This window comes from Eublepharis macularius, chromosome 16 (genome assembly GCF_028583425.1).
Source record: "Eublepharis macularius isolate TG4126 chromosome 16, MPM_Emac_v1.0, whole genome shotgun sequence".
Taxonomy (NCBI): Eukaryota; Metazoa; Chordata; class Lepidosauria; order Squamata; family Eublepharidae; genus Eublepharis; species Eublepharis macularius.
Window position 1 is genome coordinate 3,905,418 of NC_072805.1, and position 22,622 is coordinate 3,928,039.

Here is a 22,622-nt window from a genome sequence, read left to right on the forward strand (position 1 = left end):
GACAGGAAGAGAAGTAAGTATCATCTCTTTCATTATGAGTTGGTTTGTGGAATATATCATTTAACTTTGATGTGTTAGTAGTTTTTTTTTACCTACATTTGGGGCGAATGGGGTATATTCTATCCAGGGTGTTGTCTGCGATGAAATTGAGGTCCCCACCTATGAGAAGGTCCCCAGTTGCAAACATTGTTAAATTAGCAAGCGTATTTTGGATAAAGTCCAGTTGATTGCTGTTTGGGGCATATAATGAAGCTATTGTCAAATTAAAGCCATTGATTACTCCTTTGACCCATAGATATCTACCTAGAGGATCTGCTTTAGTTGCAATTAGTTTGAACATAGTATTTTTCGAAATTAATACAGCCACTCCTCTAGCTTTAGAGGTCCCTGGGGCTTGAAAATGGTGCTGGAACCAATTGGATCAGAGTACTTGGGGCATGACGCCTTTAAAGTGTGTTTCCTGTAACAGGACAATGTTTGGGTGTTGTTTAACTACTGCAGATGTCACCCTTTAATGTTTTATAACATTATTGAGCCCCCTGCAATTAAATGAAATTACCTTAAGGTTATTAGCCATGACTTCGTTTGTCTGCCGCTTTCAAGGTAAGATATTGATTTCCTGAAGTATGAGCCTTCCAATTAACATGGATCAACATTAGGCAGTAAAGCAAAGATCTGGCAAATTAGAAACATACAGACTTATAATCATTTAAAGTAAGCATATTGAACATGAAGAGAACATTGGCTACACTATAGGCCCAACAAATTTTGTAATTCCATTAAGCAAACTATGCCAAAGGTACGAACAACTAACAGAGTTGTCTAGCAACTTAATTCCCCCCCTTTTAATTCCCACCCTAACTTCAACTTCCCAGTCCCTCCGACCACCCCCCTCCCTCACTTACAACCCCTAATACCCCATAACCACAGAAAAACTTGTAACATAGTGAAACCTACGCTAAAACCTCACTGGGAGGTTAAACTCCAACAGCACTGTCTCAAAGCAATGCACTGAGAGTATTGTACCCTCTTGTTGGAGGTCCCTAAACCTACTTGGAGGTGAAGGAAAGCCATCCCTCCCTCTTCCCCAGCTGGGAATATAATGATAAGTTGAAAGTGAGAGAGAAAAACTAAGTTCTTAGTTAGTCATGTTGCATTATGTAAACTAATAGAAACTGTTTTGCCATGTGAAGTCACAAAGGTCTGGAGGACCTTGTAGATTCTCTTCAGCGATTTGATGATGCTTTAGTAGGCACTTTGCTTCTCTTCTCTCTTGTGACTGACTCTAATTCAGTCTCTGATTCTTCGTTGTCATTTGTCCAGTGGCTTATTTTCAATTATTAGTCTAGTTGCTTTCTTGCTTCACTGTATCTTGGCTACACTTTGTTTGGGTAGAGTGGTGTTATCCGTACAGCTGGGACCGAGCATCTGGCAACCAACTTTGAGAAACTTGGCTCTGCATCTCTTCCAGGACTTTCGCGCTTCAACTGACTGTCATTTGAACTGGAGGAAGAAGGCTGGGGGTATAACCTTTCTGGGAGGACTTTGCTTTGGCATTCCAGGCAATTACTATGTACAGTGTACTTCTAGGGAGCAATCTCCAATAAAGACCTTTAACTCATACAACTGTGCTTGTGTGCTTGATGAAGTGGAGAGTCTGAGAATCTCCTAGCCAGGCCCGACAGACTGTAAAAGTCCTGCAAAAGTAAGGCAGAGGAACATTGACAGGAGACAGAGAGGTTCTCTAAATGGATGCTCTTCGTTGCTCTAGCACCCTGTCCCGCTTCTAGGAGGATGTTCAGAGTTGCTCCAAAAAACCCCTTCAGTCGCTGGCCATTTTGCTGCAATGAGGTTGCTGGACAGCTTTTTCATAAGTGGTTCATTTTAAAAACTGCAGAATCTGGTTCACTCCTGAAATTTTTGTTTACATCCCACAATTCCCCCCAGAGGAACAACCAGGATTCTAAGTATTAGCCTTATGAATCCACAGGCACAAAATGGCAATCTTTTTAGTTTTTCATGTATCAAACTTCCAATTCTAACACCGACTAATATTCCCATTTAGAATACGGTTCCCTGAGCCTGTGGGCACTTCAGCAGTGTTGGGGGAAGCCTTAAAGAATGTGGGAAAGTGTGTGGGGTTTTTTACTTTACCTAACTTTTGACCTCAGTAATAGCAGGAACATTGAAGAACAGGGAGAAAGTGAAGAACAGACACACCATAACAAAGCAACATTCAGCAACTACTCCCCCACCATTTTTTATAAAGAAAAAGTGAAAATTATGAAGAGTTTAGAATAGCATTTCTTTCAGCTTTCCCTGGGTTTCCTATCTGACAGAAAGTATTATGGTTCCTCTGGTGGCAAGGTGATAGGTGAAGGTTCCCCAGAGTCTGCAGCATGTCCTTTTAGTTCAGATATGTTATGCAGAACTGTGCATGTAATTATGACGGGGTTCCTCTGATGAGGGAATGGGCCTCTGCAGACATCTCCAATTTGATTTCAGCCTTCCAAAATAACATTCCAGCACATTACTGGCCCTGGACAGTAATCTATCAAAGAATTTCTGTTCCCTGTTAGCTTATCTGCTGAAGGGCTTCAATAATCCCATTAGCAATTACAAGGGGTGGAATCTGCACCTCTTGTATGTGATGGCAGTGTTGCCCAGTATAAAAATTCCGGTGTCCATTGCCCTATGGAGAGCTGAGCTTCAGAAAGCAAAAGCATCCTGATTCCTCTCTCTCCAACCAACTTCCACATCTATTGATTTCATTTTCTTTTATTCAGCTTATTCCCCACCCTTCCAGCAAACAGGCTCAGGGCAGCTTACGAAAAGAATGTACAATTAAAACATCATAACAGCATAAAAACCAGTTTAACTGCTAAAATCCAGGTGCCTCTCAACAATACCAGGCAACTGCAAAACGACCCTGTGAGCCACAACAAGATGTGCAGTTTTTTTCTACAGTTGCGATACTCCTCAGAGCAGCCAACAGGGAGCTATTACAGGTGCATGTAGTGGTGAAATCCAGCTTCGGGAAGCCATCCATTATCTATCTGACAAAAAACAGCATAAAGTAATGAGTTCATTATGCATTTCACACCAAGAACAGCAATTAACTTGCCTTAAAGCAAAATGATTCCTGTCAGATAATCTATCACCATTGATTAAGTCCTGAGGAAGTGAAACAAATCATCAGTAATAAATTATCTGCAAATCTTTCTTTGATCACTAGATTTTCAAGTGAGGAGCAACAGCAAAGATAAACAGTTTGAATCGCTTAATGTGGTTAAAGTTTATACAAACAGTTCAATTAGAACTCACCGATCCTGTCTCATTGTCGAGACAGATCGTTTTCTTTCACTGTGCTTTCTCAGTTGCCACACATACCTCTTTAACAATTCCATATGCAGCGGATAGTCTAACACAGAATTGTTCCCGCAGTTCAAAAAAGCATTTCTGACTGGCACACAGTTATGGTAACTCTTTTTTCTATAGTTATTGGGAACTACATGTGTGTATCCTGTTGTTTCAACCAGTCTTTCAAGGCTCCAGCAATTTCAAACAAAGTAGCAGGAGACATTTCCCATAGCTCATTGTTCCAAGTGTCCAACATTATCCCACCAGTTGCTGCTATGAGGTTGCACCCACTAGCAATGATGGACTGTTTGAGATACAAACATAGGCAGATGTGCCCTCAGTGATGCCCTCATGGCGTATCATGCTGATACCAGTTGGTAGTTGCAGACTGGGTCTCTGAGAAGAATGACCAATAGTTAGCAAAACTAGGCTGTAGAAATCAATCATACTGCTCATGATCAGTACCAACATCTCCAACACCATACAGAATATAACTCTGATGTTATCCATACTGATCTCTGAATGCCTGCCTTCAACCCATGAAGCAACACCAAAGAACATTATATATACATACACACACACACTATATCCCAGCCCAAACCCCTGGACCTAGAAATGTGAAATTTGAGGAGGACATTCCTTTTGAGATGTAAAGACTCATTAAGAAGGGTTTTAAGAACTTTGTCCCATAAGGGGGTAAAAAGGGGTAAAATGTGTTTTCCCATAAGGATACAGCTTCCCTATGTGGCTGGCAGGGTGCTCCTCCCACCCCCACACCCCCACAACTGCCAACTCAGCCAGTCTTCCCTGAGGTCATTTGCATATGCGGCCTGATTGGTCATCATCCCAACATTCTATTTTTTTTTTGAAAATTTTTTATTGGGTTAGAATCCATTATTTCCACATTTACATTCAATTTTCCCCAATTTTTTCATCTCTAACCCCCTCCCTTTCCCCCCCCCTTTTTGTTGACTTCCAACAGCTTTCCAACCCTTTGTCCCCTTTCCCTTACTTTTATTAGCTTCCTCTATCTAAAACAAATATATATTCTCCATTATTCTAAGCAGTACATCCTTAACTATTTTTAACATTATATGCCCAAACTGTAAGCCTTTGTTTCCATCTTAGATAAACAATTTATCCCAATTTTTCAATTTCAGGTATTTCTATATATCATAAACCATATAGATCATACATTCGTTTATATCAAACAATTTGACTTATTCTCTATATATATTACTCATTCTATCTTTTTATAATAGTTCTATATATCTCTCCTCACGTAGTCAATCAATTTGACCCATCTATATCTTCAGACATTCAGTTTGGTACAAAACTTGTCAGAAAAAAAAAGAAAATATTGTTAGTTAATCGCTCCTTATATTTAGTCCTTATAATTAATTATTTTCTCTATGTTCTGTTTGTTAACCTATATATATCTATATATATGTCAATCTATTAATCTGACTGCTTATTAATTCACATTTATCTCTTCTCCCCCCGGTAAAGTCTCCCCCCTCTACTTCAATACTTCAGTAGTTCTCAAACTGCCACAGTTTTCCTCCCACCTCCCATTTCTTCTCCAGGTATTGTTTCAGCTTCTCCCAGTCTGTGTTGAACTGCCCTGAGTCCAGATCTCTCAATTTTCTTGTCATCTTGTCCATTTCAGCCATATACAGCAATTTGTAAGTCCAATCTTCAATAGTTGGCACTTCTTGTACTTTCCATTTTTGCGCATACAAGAGTCTAGCTGCTGCTGTCATATAAAATATCAACGTCCTGTGTTGGGCTGGAATTCCCTCCATTCCCAAGTTCAGTAGCAGGAGTTCTGGGTTCTTATTAATTTGAAATTGTAAAATTTCACTCATTTCTCTTATTATTTCCCCCCAGTACTGCCTGGCTACCTCACACGACCACCACATATGATAGAGGGAGCCCTCATGCTTCTTACATTTCCAGCATTTATTAGAAGTATTCGAATTCCCTAGCGCAATCTTCTTTGGTGTCATGTACCAACGATAGATCATTTTATAAATGTTCTCTTTGATATTAATACATGTCGTTGTCTTCATTGTAGTTTTCCACAAGTATTCCCATGCCTCCATTGTTATTTCTTTATTAAAGTTTATAGCCCATTTCACCATTTGTGTTTTAACTATCTCATCCTCGGTATACCACTTCAACAGTACTTGGTATACCTTGGATATTCTTTTCTTATCTTCTTTAAGAAGGGTCTGCTCTAGTTCCGAATTCTCTATTCGTATACCTCCCTTTACAGAGTCCGAATTATATAAGTCTCTGATCTGTCTATACTGGAACCAATCGTAGTTAGGTGATAGTTCCTCTTGTGTCTTTATTCTAAGTTTGGATGCTTCAGTTTTAGTTATTTCTTTATACGTTAAACATTGTTGTTCATTATCAACAGCTCTCGGGTCTATCACCTCATATGGAACCACCCACAAAGGGGTTCCTTCTTGTAGATAAATTCTGTACTTCTTCCAGATTATGTATAGACTTCTCCGAACAAAGTGATGCAGGAACATCGAGTTGACCTTTACTTTGTCATGCCATAAATATGCGTGCCATCCAAATATTTTTTTATATCCCTCTAGGGCTAATAGTTTCTTGTTCTTTAATGTCATCCATTCTTTCAACCAAACTAGGCAGATTGCATCATGATAAAGTCTCAGATTGGGCAGTTGCATTCCGCCTCTTTCCTTTGCATCTTGTAAAACTTTCACTTTCACTCGAGGCTTCTTGCCTGCCCAAACAAAATCTGATATTTTCCTCTGCCATTTTTCAAATTGTTTGGAGTCTCTGATGATTGGTATTGTCTGTAGCAAAAACATTACTCTTGGTAACACATTCATCTTAACTGCTGCAATCCTGCCCAACCATGACAAATTCAATCTATTCCATTTAATCAAGTCTCTCTCTATCTGAGTCCATAGTTTTTCATAATTGTTTTTGAATAGATCTATGTTCTTTGCAGTTAATTCGACTCCCAAATATTTCACTTTACTTGTTACTTCACAATCCGTTGTTTCCATTAACAATTGTTGTTTCTGCTTAGTCATATTTTTGCATAATATCTTTGACTTCTTTTTGTTAATGAAGAAACCTGCCAAGTCTCCAAACTCCTTGATCTTATCTATCACTCTTGGCATGTTCTCCAATGGGTCCTCTACAATTAACATTATGTCATCCGCAAATGCTCTGACCTTGTATGAATAGTCCTTTATTTTTATTCCACGAATTTCATCATCTTGACGTATTTGTATCATCAGAATCTCCAATACTAAAATGAACAACAATGGAGATAACGGGCAACCTTGTCTTGTTCCTTTACTTATCGTCAATTTCTTGGTCAATTCATCATTCACCACAATTGCTGCAGTCTTGTCTCTATAAATTTCCTTAATTGCTCTGATGAATCTTTCTCCCAATTGTAGCTTTTCCATAGTGGCAAACATAAAGTCCCAGTTTAAATTGTCAAACGCTTTTTCAGCGTCAACAAAGAAGAAACCAACCTCTTTGTCACAACGCTTGTCATAATATTCAATAGCATTGATCACTGTCCTTAAGTTGTCTCTTATTTGTCTGTCTGGCAAAAAGCCTGCTTGTTCCTCCTCTATGACTTCCGAGAGCCACCCCTTCAATCTCTCCGCCAATATCTTCGCAAAAATTTTGTAGTCATTGTTGAGTAGCGATATAGGTCTATAATTTTTCACATTAGTCAGGTCTTGGCCCTCTTTTGGGATCAATGATATATTCGCTTCACTCCAAGTTCACTCCTTAAAACCCCATTCATCACGTCTTTTAGGAATGGTGCCAGTTCATTAGCCATTGTCTTATAGAATTTAGCCGTAAGTCCATCTGGCCCTGGCGCCTTTCCTAGATTTGCAGATTGTATTGCCTTACTTATTTCCTCGTCAGTTACTTCACTATTCAACTTATTTCTCCAAGCTTCCGAGATTTCTGGAAGTTTGGTTTTCTCCAAATATGACGCTATTGATTCTTTGTTTACTTCTTTTTTATTATACAGCTTAGCGTAAAATTTATAAAAGGCTCTACTAATGGTAGCCTGCTCCAAATACGTTTTGTTATCTTCGCAAATTTTATTTATTATCTTCTTTTCCCTTTTCTTCTTCAATTGCCATGCCAGGTACTTCCCAGGTTTATTAGCACCCTCAAACGCTTTTTGATTCAGTCTTTTGAGATTCCACTCCAATTCTTTATTGCTCATTGCTGTTAGCTGTTCTTGAAGTATTTTAATTTCCTGGTATACCTTCTTTTTCCCTGGTCTCTTTTTTAGCTGTATTTCTTTGGCTTTTATTTTCTCCTCAATCTCTTGTCTTTTCTCCTCTTTCTTCTTTCTTGCTCTACCATTTAAGTCCATTAGTATGCCCCTTACAACCGCCTTGTAAGCATCCCAAACTTTATTGGTTGGTACTTCTTTATTCACGTTGTATTGTATAAAAAACTTTGTCTCTCTTCTCAGTATTTCCATATTCTCTCTTTCCTGTAACAAGTCCTCATTTATTCTCCATGCTTTCCTTTTTCTCTTTTTTCCAAATTTCCACATAATTGGGTTGTGATCTGAGCCTACCATAGGCATTATTTCTACCTCCTTAGTCCATAATGCTAAGTCTTTTGAGGCCCAGATCATATCAATTCTTGATAATGTAGAATGCCTTGCAGAATAAAAGGTAAACTGTCTGCTTTTAGGATATTCTCTCCTCCATACATCTTCAAGAGTCTCTTGTTGAATCAACTCAAAAAAAAGCTTTGGTAATAGTCCTCTTTTCTTTTGTGCCGTTGTAGTCTTTTTGTCTAGTTCCAAGTCTGTCACTCCATTGAAGTCTCCAGCAAGAATTATCTGGTCGTATGCAAGATCGTCTAAATGCTTCCTTAAATCCTCAAAGAAGCTTTCTTTTGCACCGTTAGGTGCATAAAGTCCGACTACCAACACTCTCTTTGAATTCCAAATACATTCCACTGCTACAAATCTAGCTTCCACATCTCTCATAACAAATTTTGGCTGTAGCTCCTCTTTTATGTACAACACCACTCCTCTTTTTTTCTTGTTGGAGGCCGCTACATATTCTTTGCCCAATTTTCCAGATTTTAAATATTTTACATCCTGCTTTCTGATATGGGTCTCTTGCAAACAAACAATGTCACATTTTTGTTTTAGTAGCCAGTGAAAAGTATTTTTCCTCTTATTCGGTGAGTTTAGTCCATTTACATTCCAAGATAATACTTTACACTCCATACTCATGATCTTGTTGGTAAGTCTTTTTCATTGTCCTTAATAAATCGCTCCATCTCTCGCTCAGATCTGATGCGTTTTTTGGCCCCTCCAAACTCAAAGGACACTCCTTCCGGTAACTCCCATCTGTACCTGATTTTCATGTCCTTCAAAATCTGAATTAGCACTTTATATTTTTTCCGGTCCAGTAACACTGATCTGGGCAGTTCCTTCATTATAATAATCGTCTTGCCATCAATCTCCAATGGATCTTGAAACTGTTTTGTCACAATCCTCTCTTTCATATTTCGTGTTGTAAACTGCACAATCACATCTCTTGGTAGTTTCCTCTGGGTTGCTATTCTCGAATTCACACGGTATGCCACATCTAGGATAGCCACAACTTCCTCCTCCTCCTTCCCCAGGTACTCAGCCAACACCTCAGTCATCTGTTCTTGCGCTGACTTTCCTTCCACTTCTGGCAAGCCACGAAAACGTAGCTGCTTCTCCATATGTTTAGTTTCTGCAACTGACATTCTCCCCTTCACCAATCTCATCTCTGTTTGTTGCGTGTCTGCTAAATTCTCCATCGCGTCTTCTACTGTTTTAACTCTCTGCTGCGTTCCTTGTAATTCACTTCGTATTGTTTCCATACCTTTTTTCACTTCTGACAGCTCCGATTTTACTGTCTGTGTAACCTCTTTAACCTCTTTTATCAGCTCCAATTTCGTGTCCTTAAGTTCTTTAATCATATCTAAAAGTTTTTTGTCCAGGTTTTTATCCAGGTTTTCTATTGCCGATTGCCACTCTTTTTTTGACATCGTGGGGCTTGCTTTAGCTCGCTCCCACGAATCCGCTCTCTTCCTTAACTCCGTGGCGTAAAATTTAACGTTTTTCTATTTTAAATGTCCCGGTCTTCTTATAGAAATTAAGTTTTAAAGAGTCCAAAATGTCGGGCGTCTTTTCTCTATGGTTTCTCTATGATTTTGTAATCCAAGATGGCCTACTTCCTCTTCCGCTGAAGCCGCGACCCTTCCCCTTTCAAAAATGGCGATTCCCTACTTCCTGCCCTCCAGCAAGGGCCGCTTCTCTCCAGCCACTCTATTGTTATTACGCACTTCCTGTCTCCCGTCTTCCCACAGCAGATCTCGCGATGGTGTCTTTTTCTCACAGCTCCAAAGCCACAGGTATTCAAAACAATAGTCCCATTTCTTTAATAACTTCTTTAAACTTAGTCTCTTTTAAAATTCGATTCCTGCCGAGTCTTCCCCTCCTTTTCACTAGTCTGTTGCAGTTTAAAAATCTACTTTTTTTCCTCTCTGTTTTTATCAATCTGTCCCGTCTCAGAAGATAATGATCTTTACCTTCTCTTCACTTTTCTCGGGTTGTAATCGCTGTTTCGATTTTAAGTTCTCCTCTCAGCTTCTTCCCCCAATCGATGCTTGGGTATGTAGGTCTTATGCCAGCCAAATTGGCCCCAAAACTGCCGCAGAGATTATAGCCGACCCGTCGCAAGGTGGGACCTCAAGGATCGGGGGGAGACTCGTTGTGTAAAGCCCCCCCTCGTCCGAGATCTAGCTCACCCTAGGGTCTTGAGCGTTCTTTGCCTGCTCCCCGCCTGAGAGCAGTCGGCCGCGGGCTATTTTCACCCCGCCGGCCGGTTAAAACGGCAGTCCGGTCAGCTCCGCAAGTGGAGCTGCGTTAGACCTCCATGGATCCCAAACAGGAAGTCGTCATCATCCCAACATTCTAAATAGTATGCAGGACACATGCAGTACCTCAGGACACATTCAATGACTCCTAGTCATTGAATGTGTCCTGAGGTAAAAATACCCCTCCCAGTCTTCCCCTCTAGGGTTGCCATTCTCCCTGTGGGGCTTGGCTTTCCTATGTGGCTAGCAGGCTGATGGGTTAGCTGTGGAACTCTGTCTTCTGAGGTAAAAATCAGGTAAAGGAGACTGCAAACAGTTGAATAAAGACAGTACAAGACTCCTGAAAAGGGATTTTATATAAAAGTCAGTATGACAACTGACTTTTAAAATGTTCATGGGGAGATGGTGTACGAACTTTCTAGGGGCCATAAACCTGCCCAATTTCCCCCCCACACCACCCCTCCCTCAGTCCAATTCTATCTCACACCTCTCACAGCCATCACTTCTTACTGCTCCCAAGAAGCCTCCTGGCAGTCGTCATGCAAGGTGCACCGACACTAAAAGGAGGAAGCAACTTAGAGATGCAGCAAAGAGATATGCACATCGTACTCCTGTGGTGCACCAAGCAGCAGTGGCCAAGTACCAGCAAGATCACCCCGAGGTGCACAGAGTGGCAGAGTAGAGAGGCTCTCACTTCCATGGAAGGTTAAGGCTCACTCAGGCACGGCCTATGATCCTTCGCTACCCTCAAGCTGCCTCTTGACCTCATCCATGCAGAAACACCCCTGTTCAGCATATCAAAACAAAGCAACATGGCCCAAGTGCTGCGGAACTGTAAGTTCATTGTTTGGGATGAGAGCACCCATGGTGCTCAAGGGGTGTTTTGAGGCACTGAGCCTAACCCTAAAAGATGTCAGGGGCAATGAGAGAGTGATGGGGGGGGAGTCACTGTGCTGCTGGCTGGAGAATTCCAACCAACCAGAGAGTATCACGACAAAAGTACAATTGCAAGCAAATAGTTGTGAAAACTAAGACAATTATCAGTAAGCCTCAAGCATAATATATATAGTATCTCATTTACTCATACTTCATACAATCCTTTATAAGTTTCTTCTTACAGTTAGACATGCATAAATAACACCCAAGGCTGTAAAAAGTGCCAGTGCAAATTGCATATAACAATACAAAATTCCTATGGACAACATCCAGTGCCAATAGCATAATATTATTGCAACGATCCTCTAAAGTGCAATGTGCAGAAGCAACAAGAACTCAGTAAGTACTTATTTACACAAATAAATTGGCATCATACATAGATATATCAAGTCCATTCAGTCCAAAGGAGTCCACTCTCAGCTTAAGGGTGCTTGGAAGGAATATAATAAATTCAGACAAGGCAGAGCCATCTAACGGGTGGACTGGTTCTTATTCAGAATTCCATTTCAGGTCTTTGTCAAAGATGGCAAGGCAAAATAGGGGAATTGCCATGCTTCCAACTTATTTCGTACTGCTTTGACAAAACGACCTCAAGCATCAATCCCGATCCTTCAAAGGTTGCTCAAAGGGGCAGAAATAGAGTACAGATCTGTGGACTCAGTGGTGCAAATGGATGATGCGGTCCACTAACCCATGGAGTTCCTCAACACTTTCAGCTCTCCTGGCTTCCCAGCCCACAAGCTTCTCCTCAAAGTGGGGGCTCCAGTGATGCTGCTCCGGAACCTCAACCCACCCAAACTCTGCAATGGCACCAGACTATGATTGAAAGCCCTCCACAGGAACGTCATCAAGGCCACATTGTTCGCCAGCAGTGCTCGGGGGGAGTCGGTGTTCATAGCATGCATACCACTCATACCATCAGAGAACCTCTTTGAGTTCAAGAGACTGCAGTTCCCCCTCATGGACTGCTTTGCTATGATGATCATCAAGTCCCAGGGTCAGACACTGAAGGTGACAGGAATTGACTTGAGGGACGACTGCTTCTCACATGGGCAGTTCTTTGTGGCCTGCTCCAGAGTGAGCTCACCCAGCAGCCTGGTGATCCTAGCACCTGAGGAGAAAACCACTAATGTGGTCTACAAAGAGGTCCTTCAGTAGAAAAAACCCCAGTTGTACGTATTTTTACTTTATTTATTGCACTACAATCTTTTCCTTTTAAAATCACTTCAATAAATGTTACATTTAGAAATTCACTTCATCGGTTTTCAGCAACAACGTGCTTCGCTTTATTCAAACACCTTTGTGAAGCTCAGGTACTATGCTATTATACTACAAAACTAACTCAATCCCTCTCCCCACAAACCAAAAATTTTTACATACCCATAAGTATTTATAACTGGATTTAAACTAGTTAAATACCGTAGAAAAGCACGGGTATCAAGCTAGTCTATATATATAAAAACAAGTGTCCTGACTGATTCATCAATGCCCAGCCCAAACCCCTGGACCTAGAAACATGAAATTTGGGGAGAACATTCCTTTCTTGATGTCAACACCCACTAAGAAGGGATTTTAAGAAATTCGCCCCCTAAGGGGGTAAAAAGGGATAAAATGAGTTTTCCCAAAGAGAGACAGCTTCCCTGTGTGGCTGGCAGGCTACTGGCTGCTTGTGGTCCTGCCCACTGCCATCTCAGCCACTCTTCCTTGATTGGGCCAGCCTTTCAAGGTCATTTGCATATGCAGGCTGATTGGGTTTCACAAAATTCCACACCTCATTCCCCCCCCTCCCACCGAGACAGTTGGAACACAGAGGTCATTTGTGTATGCAGCCTGATTGGTCCTCAACCCCTACATTCTAAACAGTGTGCAGTTGCTATTGGGGGTCCTGAGGTAAAATGCACCTCCCAGTCTTCCTCATAAGTATTATAACTGGATTTAAAGTAGTTGAATACCGTAGCAAAGCACAGGTATCAAGCTAGTATATACATACATGCATGTTTAAGAAGATCTTGGCCATCAAATATTGAACAGCTGATTACTGTGCATAGATAGGGAAATATCAGAGAATTGTTACATTAAAAGTGGAACATCATATACTCCAAGTTAGCAACAGCTTTATGTCCAATCACTGTAAGAAACGTGTAAGCAGACTAACCAGATTTTTGCTACCTTGATTCTAGGTGGCAACACTTCTCAGTTCCTGAAGAGCTACATACCTTTTTCCTGAAGTGTTGGTGCACTTTATTAAATAAAAAATGCTGGAAAAACCCAATGCTAAGTGAAATCACTACAGTGGTTTGCATATGCTTCATAAATGGATCTTTACCGAATGTATGATGCTGTTTGAAACCCCTGCACCAAAAGTGCTTCCAAGGGCTTCGAGGCACCAGCGGATCTCGATCACATTAAAAGCATAAAATGAAAGGCCCCGCAGTGTTGGCTGGCAAAGGGCGCGAATGGCAAAATGGATGCTCCTAGTTTGGCACAGAACATTGAGTTTCAGTCGTAATTGGAAATTGCTCCTCATATGAAAGAAGAATGACACGGGAATTTTGGCAACACAGGAAAGGAGGACACTACAAATTATTAATTAATCCATTCATGGCCGCTAAAGGTTTCCCTGCAGTGTCCTCTCCTAGGAATCAAATCCTCCTTAAGCAAGTTGCTTTCTATTTAAAGAAATTTTCAAAACAAAGTATGAATTTTACGAATATATCTGCAAGGCATGTGGAAAGGGATTGCATGCCAAACATATACAATTTGAGGTATGATATTCATTTAGAGTGTATTTACTTTACTCCATAATGACAGGTTTAAAGCTACCCATCTGTCCAAATCCAAGGATCTGTCAGCAATTAACTTGTAAAAATTCAGCCTAATCATGTTAGTATTTCTTGGAATCACTGTTCCAAGGTAAGTAATAACATCTGGGCACCACCAAAATTGTCCATCAGCAAATAGTTTCATTGATATATGTTCTCCCAGTGACATCAGCTCTGACTTAGACCAATTAATTAAATAACCAGCCAAACGACCAAAATTATTAATCAAGCTCATTAATATGAGAATGGAAGACTCAGGTTCTGAAACAAATAATAAAAGATCATCTGCAGATAATTTTTTTATTATAAAGTTGTGTATAAAACCATGATATGATTCCACATAATATTTTTGTTGGCAAGTTGGTAAAATGTGGTTTGGATCCTGTTACTGTTAGGTGGATCTGTAACTCGTTGACCGATCACACCCCAAAAGTGCTTGTTTATGGTTCCTCATCCTCTTGGAGAAGAGTGACGAGTGGAGTGCCCCAGGGATCAGTTCTGGGACCCGTTCTGGTCAACATTTTTATACACAATACAAAAAAATGGGCGTGCACTGCAACCCGGGTGTTCAGACCAGCTCTTGTGGTTATTTCCCCTGATCCTAGTCGTGCATTAAAGTCCCCACATAAAATAACGTGGGAGATCGAATGATGAGAGATCAGTGATTCAAATGTGGTGGTAAAAGCATCCCAAATGCACCTCCTGGCCTGGAAGTCTAAACCTCTTGGGGGGATGTACACATTAGCACACAGAATAGTACCGAGGTGAGCACCTTTAAGCAGCAGTGTTTGAAAATTATTGCGACAACTATTCTCTAGCACCTGAACTTCAACTTTCAAGTCTACAGAAATAAAAGTTACCAGTCCTCCACTTCCATGTCCCTTTGAGCAAAATTTGATTGCTGGAACGGGGAATGGCCTATACCCTTGCATAACAAGGAGATAAAGATTCTGGATCCAGGTTTCATGTAAACAAAGTATATCATGATTAGATAAAAAGGTTAAAAAGTCAGAATCATGAAGCTTATTATTCCACCCCCCTCCAAATTCCAGGATAAAAATTTTAATTGTTATTTGGCAATAAATATCTTATACCCTCCGAGTCCAGAAAAGCACAGAGATTCTTGTATAATAAAACTTCACCCTGGTCGATTTGATTACTTTTGTTAATGGATTCTTGTGGGCATTGTGGTGACAGGTGCCTCCATTGGTAACATTTGCAATTCGGTGTTATTTGAAGGAGCTTTGGGCGAAAGATTTTTCAGATGGGGCCATCAAAATTGTCAATGAGACACATTCTGGGCAAGTTTGGGCCTCTTGGCATGGTTCCTTTAAGTTTGAAAGTTTTAGCCAGTCTAGTCTTTCCAATATTGCTAATTGTCCTGCTTCTGGAAGCACTGGAAAGGAGCTGATTAGATCTTCAATTGAGTTTTCCAGATGCTGATTTTCAGTTCCGTCTTGTGAGTCTTGGGGAGCTTTGTGGATGTTTGCCTTGATTAGGATTCCTTTTTTTACAAGTGGTTACACTAACCCTCGGAAGAGGATCTCCCATTTCTGCTTGAGCTTTGGCTGTTTGCAGCTTGGGGAGCAGGGGAGACACCAGGGCTTTTTTTCTGGGAAAAGAGGTGGTGGAACTCAGAGGGTTGCCCTTGGAGAAAATGGTCGCATGGCTGGTGGCCCCACCCCCTGATCTCTAGACAGAGGGGAGTTTAGATTGCCCTCCGCGCCGCTGGAGTGGCCCAGAGGGCAATCTAAACTCCCCTCCGTCTGGAGATCTGGGGGCGGGGCCACCAGCCATGTGACCATTTTCAAGAGGTTCTGGAACTCTGTTCCACCACATTCCCGCTGAAAAAAAGCCCTGGGAGACACTATGGAGTTCTCAAAGACCCTTATTGGGAAAATCCCTCTGGATTCAAGAAAGCTTTTTTGACGGAGCATCAGTGAAGGTATTTTTGAAGTGTTGAAGGTCAACATTATTCTCTGTGCTTGATTCAGGCTGTTCAGCCTTTCAACTGAGTGTAGATCTATTTGCCTGCAGCTCTCTGGGAATAGTGATCTTAAGTGATTAACCACTTGGTATTTAGTACTCCAATTAGGTGCCTGTCCCTTGTATTGGCAGATAGTGAAACGGAGCCTGTATGGTTGCAGGGTAAAATTATACCGCCCCTATTATCCTTTGGCTGCTTTAGGTCTGCAGCCTGCTTTGTCTCTTTCAGCCACAAAAATGCCTGCTCCACCAGAACCTGTTAAGCTCTTTGGCTTTCTCACAGCCTTAAGGAGATGATCAAGTCTGGAGTTGGTTTCCTTAAGCATAATAAAGAAAAGGTCTACAGTTTGGGCTGTCAAAAGAGAGAGCTCTTTCAAAGCATAATTATCTCCCACTTTACTGCCAGTTTCCTCGATACTTCTTTCCTCTTGAGAAATATATTGTGAGGGAGATTGTCAAGTTATGCAGTGAGAGTTCCCTCCAAGTTTGTCATATCTGCTAGAGGAGCATAATGGTGGGCCGTTGGAATGTTACAAGCTCCGAAGTAAAATAGTTCTCTATTCTTTTCGGCTCGCAAACTGGGAGTGCCGCTTGATCCCCGGGGTCACGTACTCTCTTACTGAGACCCATCCTTTAAAATGTATTTTAAGCGGGAGCTTGACGCTGAAGTTGGTTTGCTGTATAAACGGCAATATGGCTGGAAATCTTAATTTACAGTGAGTATTTCAGAGTCACAGTGGCCAGAATTCCACTGGCTAATCAGCAGGTTTGGTCCTAAGGGCTAAGGGGGTCACCTCCCTTCAATTCGAAGGTTGTTTTCTGGTGGGATGTGGTTAAACAACTGCAGAAGCAAGATGAACTCATTTTCTTTTTTCCACTATTTCATCTCTTTTATTCTTATGCGTTTAAGATTAGTTTCTTACAAAATAGCATGGCAGCTTGATCTAATGAATACTTGACAGACAGAGACAACTTCAAAGTCTGAATGACTAATAACTGACTTCTCTGGAGGACATGTATTTTTCTACAACAGTTTTTGACACAAGAAAGGATTTGGAAATTAAACTAGTTGGAATCTTGAATATTGAGGTGGATATCCATATCTTACTATATAGAAGAATAAGTGTGTTCTAGACGACTCATTTCCTACCCTAGTGCACCAGCAGAGGGCGCTGCTGTGGCAGGAAACCCAGGCTGGGATCAGAAGTGGATCAGGTGGCAATGCCCACCCCCTGCCTTCACCCAGTCAGGAGCAGAAGTGGATCAGGTGGCAATGCCCGCCCCCCGCCTTCACCCAACTGGGATCAGGCACTGCACAGGTGGCAATGCCCGCTCCTTGCCTTCACCCAGCCAGGATCAGGAGAGCAGGTGGCAATGCTTGCCCCCCCACCTTCACCCAGCTGAGATAAGGTGAGCAGGTGGCAATGCCTTGCCTCACCTTTATCTGGCCGGGATCAGGAACACAGATGGTAGCAATGCCCACCCCCCTTCTCTTGGCTGGAATCAGATGCAGAACAGGTTGCAATGCCAGCCCCCTTTCTCCTGGTCAGGATCAGGATCAGAGCAGGTGGCAATGCCTGCCCCCCACCTTCACCCGGCCGGGATCAAGAGCGGACCAGGTAACAATGTCCACTCCCTACCTTCACCCGGCTGGGATCAGGTACAGAGGAGTAGGCAATGCCTGCCTGCCCGCCCTCCCCTTTCTAGTATACTTTGCATATTGCTGCCCCTAATATCCCTAAGATTTGAGGAACTTGATAAAGACTGTCAAATAGGAATTTTCCAAAGCCCTTAACCAATTCCAATCGGTTTTCAGGTCTGGTTATGGAATTAAGACAATCTTGGTTACTTTTGGTGTGTTATATACAACTTTAAGTTGACAACATTAATACCTACCTTAGATGCATGGTTGGTTTGACACAGCTGATTGCAGTTTGTCTGAGAGCTAAGCTACAAGAGATTAATTACCCGAGGATGCACACATGAAGGAAGTTGCAATGTTAGCTGGGAAGGTAAGTCTTAAGAGATTGGAAGGCTTTATCAATTCAGCCTCTCTATAGATCCAGCAAAGATCACTCCTCCGAGGGTTGCTAATTTTCTCTTCCCCCCCCCCCCGAAGGCTCAGTCAGTTTCACATCCCCTTTTAGGAGGTGAAGAGGAAATAAACGTCCTCGTGTAATTCGTCTCTTGTAGTTTAGCAGTCTGGCACATAGCATATGGACTTTGTGTCCTAGGGTTGGTGCTTCTTCCTCATTTCTATCTGATTGTGCAGAAAGTCTTTGCAGACTCTGAGTCAGCAACCTTGAAACTTTATTGTGAAGAACTATACGTTTGTTCAACATAAACCCATTGAACAGCATCATTTGATATTTTAATATTGGTTGACATCGCCTAGAGAATAGCTATTTTTGAGTTAGGTCAATACTTGGTTGTCTTCAGTTGGCTGACAAAGAACATGCTGACAAGAAAGAGGTGACCTGGTTAGGAAGTCTGGGAAGGACTCAGTTAAGAGCTGGTTTGATATGGCTCTTCTACTAGGAGACAAATAGTGCTTGCTTTTAGCTTCCTTAGCATGGATTCCGCCCCCCCCCCCCCAGAAATCACATAGATATAATTGTATGAACTCAGGAGACAAATTTAAGGCAAGAGGTATAAAGTCAATTGAAGCCAAATTAGCTGGTTTTACTGTGTTGTATTCTCAAAGTCATACTATTGCTAATCACATTAACTTTCATGTACGTCTTGTTAACAAAAAGAAAAAAGTTTATATCCATGTCAGTTGAAAAGGAAAATCCCTCGAATCACCGTCCACCATAACAATTTTTTTAGGGTCTAACCCCATGATGTAAATACCGCAAATAGAGAATCTCTTTGGTATGGTCCAGACATCTTTAGAATCTCAGTTCCTGCCGAGCCTAAAGGCTCCACTCTCTGGTTCTCTCTCGCTCTCTCCTGCGTTCTGATGCCTGAGTCGGAGGCTCAATTATGGCGGAGTCAGGAGGTGTGATCTGCAGCAGGCAGGGTCTGAAGTTTGCAGCCCAGTCCCTCCTCCTTTTCCTTTCTGTAAAGCAGAGAATGGAGGCTTCTGCCTGTTGCATTCCTTCCCCTTCACTCCCATTTCATTGTTACTAGGACTAGTATAAAGCAGGAGGGAATGACTGGATGGGCTTGGCGAAGGTGGGCGATACTAGAAAGTAGCTTCCGTGTACAAACTCTCTGGATGTTCTATTTGGAGTCCTACATTATGTTGCTCAAACATTAATTATAATCAGTGAGTCATGTGGGACAATAATCAATTTTTGAAATACATTTATTTTAAGGCCAGGTCAGTTATAATTCAACTAAAAGAAAAGGGCAATTTTGTTTTACTTATTACTCACCATTGGCAAACTGTTTAATTACGATACGAATTTTTCAACATAAGCAAATATTTAGGCAATATGAAAATTTGAACTGATTAGTATCTACTGACTATCAACCTCTTCTGTATTGAAATTAAAAAATAAGATCAGTTACAACATACAGAAACTAGAAGCATAAAACTGCTCATTAAATGCACAATTCCCAAAGGGAAATAAACCTTTTACAAAATACAGTGAGTCACACAAACCATTAACAAATTCCTTCATGAACACAAGCTTTTTAGAAAGATACCTAAGATGATTTAACTTCACAATGAAAGTAGATTAAAAAACCACATACACACAATTCTAAAACATTGGTTTGGAAGGAAACTTGTCTAAATAGGTATAAAAAAGCAATTTGTTCAATGGGGATCTGTCAAGTGAATTATATTTTTTTCTGTGGAATCATCTCTCTCTCTCTCTCTCTCAGCTTTCTTTTCAGGTCTGTGTATTCACACTAAAAAAAATTTAAATTCTACATCAGTGCAATCGAATGCCAAGAAAAGCTGAATTCTGTGTTTTGGATAAATTATGCAAAATGAGCAAATCACATACTCCATAAAATGTATTGTAAGTATGCACTAAATATGTTATTATTTTGCATAATTTAACCCTGGGTGTGGTAGCCGTGGGGTGAGACAATGACTGGCGGGCCCCTGAAACCCTCTCCTTGCCACTCAGCCTTACCCACTGACTGGCTTCTGAGAGAGCAGAAGGTGTTGGTGCCGTCATCATGTCCCCTGCTTCTTCCGCAGCTGCCAGCAACGTGGAGGTAGGAAAACTCATGACGTGATATTTGTGATCCATTCAGCATTGCTAACCGTCACACCTGGTGGGCATGCTAAGGAAATTTGGCATACACTTGGCAGTTTCTGTGGAGAATCTACTGTGCTCAGTATTTTATATTGATGAGTGGTGGAGAAAATATGTTGAACAAGGAAGATGCTACATTCCTGTACAGAAGCAAACTTCCGTGTGTGGTGGGCTCACCTGCGTGCAGGGAAGATGCAGCTTTTAATGCAAATGATGGTGTGCATCCACCTGAAAGACTGCCCATTCCAGATATTCCAGGAAGATGAATGTTAGGTAGGGGGTGATGGAGAACATTACTATAAAACAATGTCACCATGTACAGTTTTAATGGTTACATTAGCAGGCAAATAGCAGGTGAAAAACGCTGGCTATAAACAAACAAAAAATTAAAAAACAATGATTAATTTTTCTATGCATGTACAAACCACACCAGCAGAATGTAAACTACCAACCTGCAAGCTAAGGTTTGATAACCTTCCTCTTTTGCTATCATAGTCTGGCAGGGGTCAAGCCTCTAGCATAACTAAAAATATGTTGTAGTTGGCTTGGTGGATTGCAAGCTGTGCTAACCTGCCCAACCAGACAAGCTTCAGTCTTCTTAGTTCATAGATTTCAAGGGTTAATCCCCGTTGTGAGCATGGCACACCCACACACCCCAATTCCAGATAGGCTTCTGTGAGTGAGTTGAATGTCAAAGGCAGGACTCTGGAGGAGCAGATTTTCTCACCTCTGATGGACAAGATGTGCCTGGCAGCACTCCCTCGACTAGACCGCTGTGCTTGAACCCTGCCCTCCTCCCAACTCGGCTACCACAAGCAGGTGGGTTTTCTGATAGAATGTCACAATTCCTTTGCTCCTCTAATGATGTGACCAGAGCTTCTGTGTACAATAGAGGAAAATACCTAACGGAGCGCCAAGGCCAGGCCAGAGAGTTCCATTTTGTAGAGTATGCTTTTGTGCAAATATTGTGTGCCTTATATGCACGGAACATTATTTCTAAAAAATGAAAGGGTGCAGCAAATGCTTTGAAAACTTGCTGGCTTTTAGAATGCTATGTTTGTCACTAAGTAGGACATTCTAAATTAAGTAAAACAGCGACAGTAATACAACAAACCTTGAACACATGAACAGATGCCTCCACAAATAGCAAGAGACTACGAAACATTTGTTGCCCACGAGAATCAGAGGCTCTCCTTGGAGATGGGCTGATATAGGGAAAGAATGATCCTGGAGATTCTGGAGCAAAAGTCCAAGATGGGGGCCCAGAATCACTGCCACCCCCATATCCCTGGGAACAGCTGCTGGAAGCCAGCTGCTGAGCAGGCACGAGCAGCCGTCACTGCGAGTGTGGGAGCACAGGCGGATGTGAGTGGAGGCAGCAGCACCAGCCTGCTGTTCTTCCCTCTGACAGAGGGCAAGGCCGTGGTAATTTAGGGCAGGTGCCCCTGTTGCGCGTTGGCTAAGATTGCCCCTCATAAGACATACTCTGCCCCCTGTGTCCTTGATCTACTGGAACCAGGCCCTTGGCTCTGTTGTTAATAATAACCTGATTACCTATATTGTAATGCAAAAAAATTATACTTTTGCTGACCTGGCCACAGTCACACACATGCCTTGGTAACATTTCGTACTTATCTAGTATAACACATTCTACATGGAGATATCCTCAAGCCAAGCTCAGAACCTTCAGTTAACTGCTAGCTTCTTTACAGATACCCACCAGAGCATTATACCATGCACACTGGTATCCAAGCTGTTTGCACTATAAGGTGCTGGGTTTTACCTCTAAAACAATAAAAAGACTTCATGAAGGACTGCCTGCACCTTGCTACAGGTAGAGGTATGTTGATAACCAACCTAAGATTTGAGGTTGGTCAAAGGGGGAGGAGTTCATTTGAGAACCAGCCTTAACAGAGTTTCAGCCGGTGAAAACCCGCAATAACGTTTATTTCGGCTGTTGCCCCAGTTGTGGAACTCCCTGCCACAGGATTTGAGAACTGCTGCTTGCCTGATGGCCTTCCAGATGGGTGCAAAACCCACCTTTTCTGAAGAACCAACAGGAAATGATAGGGCATGATGATTAACACTGCCAGAATATTATGTTTTGTTCAATTTGTGGCATTTTATTTATTTATTTTTTCACTGTTAACTGAATTTTTATTTATCTTACTGGGTTTTTTATTTTGTTTTACTGTGTGGTAACCCACCTCAGGGACTTTTACTTTAAAGGCAATATAGAAGTGATCTAATTTAATATATTTCTTTCCTCCAAGGTTCTCTGAGCACCATGCCTCAGTCTCCTCTCTTCCATTTTACTGTCAAAAGAACCCTGTGAGGCAGGGTAGGCTGACAGAGTGTGAGTGTGACTGGCCCCAGCGTGCTGAGCGGGCATCTGGAC